Source organism: Ranitomeya imitator, chromosome 10, assembly GCF_032444005.1.
Source record: "Ranitomeya imitator isolate aRanImi1 chromosome 10, aRanImi1.pri, whole genome shotgun sequence".
Classification (NCBI taxonomy): Eukaryota; Metazoa; Chordata; class Amphibia; order Anura; family Dendrobatidae; genus Ranitomeya; species Ranitomeya imitator.
Window position 1 is genome coordinate 67863907 of NC_091291.1, and position 6976 is coordinate 67870882.

Consider the following 6976-nt stretch of genomic DNA (forward strand, 5'->3'; position numbering starts at 1 on the left):
GATTTGGTTAATTGGTCTTCTGCTGCCGTGGAAGCTTTTCAGGAGTTGAAGCGTCGTTTTTGCTGTGCCCCTGTGTTGTGTCAACCTGATGTTTCTCTTCCGTTCCAGGTCGAGGTTGATGCTTCTGAGATTGGTGCAGGGGCAGTTTTGTCACAGAGAGGTTCTGGTTGCTCAGTGTTCAAACCATGTGCTTTCTTTTCCAGGAAATTTTCTGCTGCTGAGCGTAATTATGATGTGGGCAACCGAGAGTTGCTGGCCATGAAGTGGGCATTCGAGGAGTGGCGTCATTGGCTTGAGGGTGCTAAGCATCGCGTGGTGGTTTTGACTGATCATAAGAACCTTACTTATCTTGAGTCTGCCAAGCGCTTGAATCCTAGACAGGCCCGTTGGTCATTATTTTTTGCTCGTTTTGATTTTGTGATTTCATACCTTCCGGGCTCTAAAAATGTGAAGGCGGATGCTCTGTCTAGGAGTTTTGTGCCCGACTCTCCGGGGTTATCTGAGCCGGCGAGTATCCTCAAGGAAGGAGTCATTGTGTCTGCCATCTCCCCTGATTTGCGGAGAGTGTTGCAGAAATTTCAGGCTAATAAACCTGATCGTTGTCCGGCCGAGAAACTGTTCGTCCCTGATAGGTGGACTAGTAAAGTTATCTCTGAACTTCATTGTTCGGTGCTGGCCGGTCATCCAGGAATCTTTGGTACCAGGGAGTTGGTTGCTAGATCCTTCTGGTGGCCATCTCTGTCACGGGATGTGCGTGCTTTTGTGCAGTCCTGTGGAATTTGTGCTAGGGCTAAGCCCTGCTGTTCACGTGCCAGTGGGTTGCTTTTGCCCTTGCCGGTCCCGAAGAGGCCTTGGACACATTTCGATGGATTTCATTTCTGACCTTCCCGTTTCTCAAAAAATGTCGGTCATTTGGGTGGTCTGTGATCGCTTTTCTAAAATGGTCCATCTGGTGCCTTTGGTTAAATTGCCTTCCTCCTCTGATTTGGTGCCTTTGTTCTTCCAGCATGTGGTTCGTTTACATGGCATTCCTGAGAATATTGTTTCTGACAGAGGTTCCCAGTTTGTCTCGAGGTTCTGGCGAGCCTTTTGTGGTAGGATGGGCATTGACCTATCTTTCTCCTCGGCCTTCCATCCTCAGACTAATGGCCAGACCGAACGAACCAATCAGACCTTGGAAACATATCTGAGATGTTTTGTTTCCGCTGACCAGGATGATTGGGTGTCATTTTTGCCGTTGGCTGAGTTCGCCCTTAATAATCGGGCCAGCTCGGCTACCTTGGTCTCTCCATTTTTCTGCAATTCTGGGTTCCATCCTCGTTTCTCTTCAGGACAGGTTGAGTCTTCGGACTGTCCTGGTGTGGATTCTGTGGTGGACAGGTTGCAGCAGATCTGGACTCAGGTAGTGGACAATTTGACCTTGTCCCAGGAGAAGGCTCAGCTTTTCGCTAATCGCAGACGCCGTGTGGGACCCCGACTTCGTGTTGGGGATCTGGTTTGGTTATCTTCTCGTCATATTCCTATGAAAGTTTCCTCTCCTAAATTTAAACCTCGTTTTATTGGTCCGTATAGGATTTCTGAGATTCTCAATCCGGTGTCTTTTCGTCTGACCCTCCCAGACTCCTTTTCCATACATAATGTATTCCATAGGTCGTTGTTGAGGAGATACGTGGCACCTATGGTTCCATCTGTGGAGCCTCCTGCCCCTGTTTTGGTGGAGGGGGAATTGGAGTATATTGTGGAGAAGATTTTGGATTCTCGTGTCTCTAGACGGAAACTCCAGTATCTGGTCAAATGGAAGGGTTATGCTCAGGAAGATAATTCCTGGGTTTTTGCCTCTGATGTCCATGCCCCAGATCTTGTTCGTGCCTTTCATGTGGCTCATCCTGGTCGGCCTGGGGGTTCTGGTGAGGGTTCGGTGACCCCTCCTCAAGGGGGGGGTACTGTTGTGAATTCTGTGGCTGAGTTCACTTCTGTGGTCACAAGTGGTATTGCAGTCTCTGGGCTTCCTCCCTCAGGTGTTTTGGTGAGCTCGTTGGCTGCCTTGCTATTTAGCTCCACCTGAGTCTGTCTTCCTTGCTCCTTGTCAATGTTCCAGTGTTGGATCTGAGCTACTGCATCTTTCCTTGGGCCTGCTGCTCTGCTAGATAAGTTCTTCTAGTTTGTTTTCTGTTTTTTCTGTCCAGCTTGCTATTAACTTTTGCTGGAAGCTCTGAGAAGCAAAGGGGTGCACCGCCGTGCTGTTAGTTCGGCACGGTGGGTCTTTTTGCCCCTTTGCGTGGTTTTCGTTTTAGGGTTTTTTGTAGACTGCATAGTTCTCTTTGCTATCCTCGCTCTGTCTAGAATATCGGGCCTCACTTTGCTGAATCTATTTCATTCCTACGTTTGTCTTTTCATCTTGCTAACAGTCATTATATGTGGGGGGCTGCCTATTCCTTTGGGGTATTTCTCTGAGGTAAGTCAGGCTTGTATTTCTATCTTCAGGCTAGTCAGCTCCTCAGGCAGTGCAGAGTTGCATAGGTAGTGATAGGCGCAATCCACTGCTGCTTATAGTTGTGTGAGGATAGATCAGGTACTGCAGTCTACAGAGATTCCACGTCTCAGAGCTCGTCCTATTGTTTTTGGTAATTGCCAGATCTCTGTATGTGCGCTGATTACTGCACGCTGTGTTGCCTGATTGCCAGCCATAACAATATGCATATATGTCTTTCATATTTATCTATAGTTCAAATGAGTTTATCTGGCCACATGTATGTATTATTTACCGTAATGACGGTCACTAAAGCGGATTACTAGTGTCATAAGTAGTTGTTTATATATTTCTCTTATGTCTGCCCATTGTTTTTATTTCATACGCTGCGGTTAGAGGTATGCGCATTTTATCTGTGAGCCTCTATGGCTCTGTTCTGCATGCCAACACATATGCCCCTTTTCAAGATGGCCGCGGCGGTTGTTCGCGCAAGCGCATTTGCGTCATTCCTGTCTTCGGCTCCTGCAGTGTCTTGTGGGGCGGATCACATGGGGCCCGTGTGTTTCCGGCCCCGCAGGCTGTGCAGGCCGGATATGGGATGATGCGATGCGGTGGGGAGCGCGATCACCGCTATTTCTGGGTCATAAGGTATTTAACCGGTGCCCCCCTATCTCTGGGCACCCCCCCCTGAGGAAGGTAAATCGCCGAAACGCGCGTCGGGGAGGACGGGACTGCTGTGCACGGGTACTGTGACTCACCACTGTGGTAGGTATTTGATTTTTGACATAGGTCTATATGGTCACAGGTACTGCGGATAGATGTCTCTATAGGCTAAATGTAAATTGACACCTTATATGGACCTTTTACTTCTATGGTCCATAATAATATTCGTGCACTTCAGTCCGGTCCCTTTGTGAGATGTGTGTGCGGGCTTGTGTAGGGGATTTGTTTGCCTGCAATGCTGTATACCTGTGTTTTTACCACATAATAAAGGTTTTTCTATATTTGCATTAATCGGACGGTGTTGACTGCGTTTTTGGTGCTTTTGTGTTTGAGATGCTTAGTGTAGATTTAATAAAGTCATTCAGCAGATTACTACCAGAGAACTAAAACCTGCTGCCATGTGGTCATCCATATTCACAGCTCTATATAACCCCACCCCTCACTGATTGGCAGCTTTCTGCCTATGCACAGTGTCAGCAGGGTTATACAGAGCTCTTAATTTAGAGACCTGCTTGATCAAAACGACCAGAAGCAGCCCAGTAAGTGACATCACTGGATTCAGGATGCTTGTCCCTTCTTCATTCTGCTTTTGGATAACTTAGCAAACACCTGGAGACAGATTCCTTTCAAGTCACAGGGGCATAAAAATTAAAACAAAAAAACTTGTAACAAAATTCAAAAGTTTCACACCCTTCAAAAGAAAAAACTGAAAAAGGGACACATTTTGTCAACGCTGTGGCCAAGAAAAGTCAGATCAAAATTTACAATTTAAAGTCATGTTAAATGCCAAAAAGAAAATGTTTAGAATTGAGAGTCCTCAGTGGTTGATACCTTTTAATGGCTAACTGAAAAGATGGTAACAAATTGCAAGCTTTCGAGACTACACAGGTCTCTTCATGAGTCTTTGCCTGATGAAGAGACCTGTGTAGTCTCGAAAGCTTGCAATTTGTTACCATCTTTTCAGTTAGCCATTAAAAGGTATCAACCACTGAGGACTCTCAATTCTAAATATTTTTCTATCCACTGGCTAACACGGTACTAAGATATATTTCTTTTCTGTATCAAAAAGAAAATGGGAATTGGTAACTCGTCGTCTCTGCACTCCCAAAAAAATGCTACCAAAAACACGGAGATGTCAGCTCGGGGCGGAAAATCACCCCACACTGTCACACAGGGATACCAGGCGAAATAGAAAAGGGCAGAAAACCAGGACATTTATTTTCTTCAAACTGTGGGGGGGTTTTCCCACTTTTTAATATAAAAACACGACAGCTTTGGTGCGGTGGTGCCGGCCGGATCCGGGGGATTACATTCCCAGATCATATACCGGGAACACTGGGAGCCCAGCGAGGGCGGAATTCCCGGTTATTCCCAGTCCCACTGGCCACCTCTCTCTACAATCCCAGCTCTCATGCACTGAAGCTGCTGAGAAAAAAAACATTACAGCGCTAGGAAGAAGGTGAAAGCACAACATAGGTCATTAAAAGGGTTAACTAGGGGGGAGCCAAAGAAACACAGTGGAGAGACGATGGACGGCGCGGAGGGACGATGGACGGCGCGGAGGGACGATGGACGGCGCGGAGGGACGATGGACGGCGCGGAGGGACGATGGACGGCGCGGAGGGACGATGGACGGCGCGGAGGGACGATGGACGGCGCGGAGGGACGATGGACGGCGCGGAGGGACGATGGACGGCGCGGAGGGACGATGGACGGCGCGGAGGGACGATGGACGGCGCGGAGGGACGATGGACGGCGCGGAGGGACGATGGACGGCGCGGAGGGACGATGGACGGCGCGGAGGGACGATGGACGGCGCGGAGGGACGATGGACGGCGCGGAGGGACGATGGACGGCGCGGAGAGATGGAAGGTGTGAACAGGCCACTGGGAGACGGCTGACAGCTGAGGAAACGGCCCCAGCCGGCCCGCCGCATAGGTCTGAATGACAGCACAGGCCGGACGGGACACGGAGCCTCCTCTGCGGCGGTGCCGCTCTGCATCATACACACCGGGAGCGCAGCAAAGACCGCAGCGGTGACGGCGCGAACAGACCAACGGGAAAGCACGCGAGCCTGACCTCGACCAGTGGAGCCTCCGCTGCCAGCCGCCACAAGGAGCCACGTTCAGCTTTCCCGCGAAAAGCCAACCACGGCGCTCCCGCCCACCAGACGCCTCTCATCCGGACCACGTGACGCGGACGTATGACGTGCTGAGGTGTTGTGGGTCTGTGTGTGCTGGTGCTGGAGGGGTTTGGAGGTTGTGGCTAAGGACCTGGTCCCTCTGTGCACTGGGATTTAGCTTTCTCACACAGTCGGCTATTTCCTTGTTGGCAGAGGGACCAGGTCCTTTAGCCGACTTGGATTTAGCCTGCTCTATATAAGAATGCTAAATCCCAGTAGACAGAAGGACTTATTGTATATAGATAGATATCAATCCTGTCATGTGATTTTTTTTGAGCCGCAGACTAGATATGACATCTGATCACACATTTATTTATATGTGACAATTATACAGAAGAATTTTCCCCTTAATCCCAGTGTGTACAATATTCTGCGCCAATCTCATCCGCGTCCCGTTTTATTTTCTGGTGATCATTTTTGTAGATTACACAACCACAGATTTTTTTCCATGCATGCACCTAGGAATGATTTAACCCTCGGGCGATTTTCCGTTTTTTAACATTTTTTTTCCTTCCCATAACTTATTTTTCCATCCACATCGCCAATGGGATTTTTTTTTTTTATTTTGGCGGGACGTTATTATTGATACCATTTTGGCGCGGATACCATGTTTTGATCACCTCTTATTTCATTTTATTGCAATGTTGCGGCGACAAAAAAAAACCTAATTATGGCGTTTCGAGTTTACTTCTCGTTATGCCGTTTACCAATCAGATTATTTTATATTTTGATTGGTCAGACCTTTCTGAACACGTCAATTCCCAATTTATTTATTTTTTTTAATGGAGCAAAAGCGATATTTTTTTTTCTTATATTTTTATGATATATGACGTAACTTGTAGATCACACAACCACAGATTTTTTTCCATGCATGCACCTAGGAGTGATATAACTCTCCGGCGATTTTCATTTTTTTAATATTTTTTTTTCCTGCCCATAACTTATTTTTCCATCCACATCGCCTTTGGGATTTTTTTTTATTTTGGCGGGACGTTCTTATTGATGCCATTTTGGCGCGGATACCATGTTTTGATCAATTCTTATTTCATTTTATTGCAATGTTGCGGCGACCAAAAAAAAGTCATTATGGTGTTTCGAGTTTTTTTCTCGTTATGCCGTTTACTGATCAGATTATTTTACATTTTGATTGGTCAGACCTTTCTGAACACGTCAATTCCAAATTTGTGTATTTTTTTAATTGAGCAAAAGCAATATTTTTTTTCTCATATTTCTATGATATATGATGTAACTGCATCATGCGTTGTGAAGGGGTTAATACTATAATTATTGGCCAAATGGACCAGGTCCTTCTGCCAACTTGAATTTAGCCTGCTCTCTGTGAGAAAGCTAAATCCCGGTCGGCTAAAGGACCAGGTCCCTGTGAGTGTTTTAATACTTGATCTAGTAGGTTAAAGGACCAGGTCCTTCTGCCAACTTGAATTTAGCCTGCTCTCTGTGAGAAAGCTAAATCCCGGTCGGCTAAAGGACCAGGTCCCTGTGAGTGTTTTAATACTTGATCTAGTAGGTTAAAGGACCAGGTCCTTCTGCCAACTTGAATTTAGCCTGCTCTCTGTGAGAAAGCTAAATCCCGGTCGGCTAAA

General features: G+C 47.0%; 1 protein-coding gene across 3 annotated transcripts in view; it reads right to left on the bottom strand.

The window, feature by feature from the left end:
* LIG1 (DNA ligase 1) overlaps nucleotides 1-5381 on the bottom strand; it is a 389895-nt gene extending 384514 nt beyond the window's left edge. The window contains exon 1 of one of the 3 annotated variants that reach the window (XM_069741985.1): nucleotides 5273-5381. The gene's annotated coding sequence lies outside the window, so the exon portion shown is untranslated. Of the gene's footprint in view, nucleotides 1-5204 lie in introns of all 3 variants that reach the window. The other 2 variants (XM_069741988.1, XM_069741987.1) reach the window with 2 other exon arrangements.
* Nucleotides 5382-6976: the final 1595 nt, after the last annotated feature.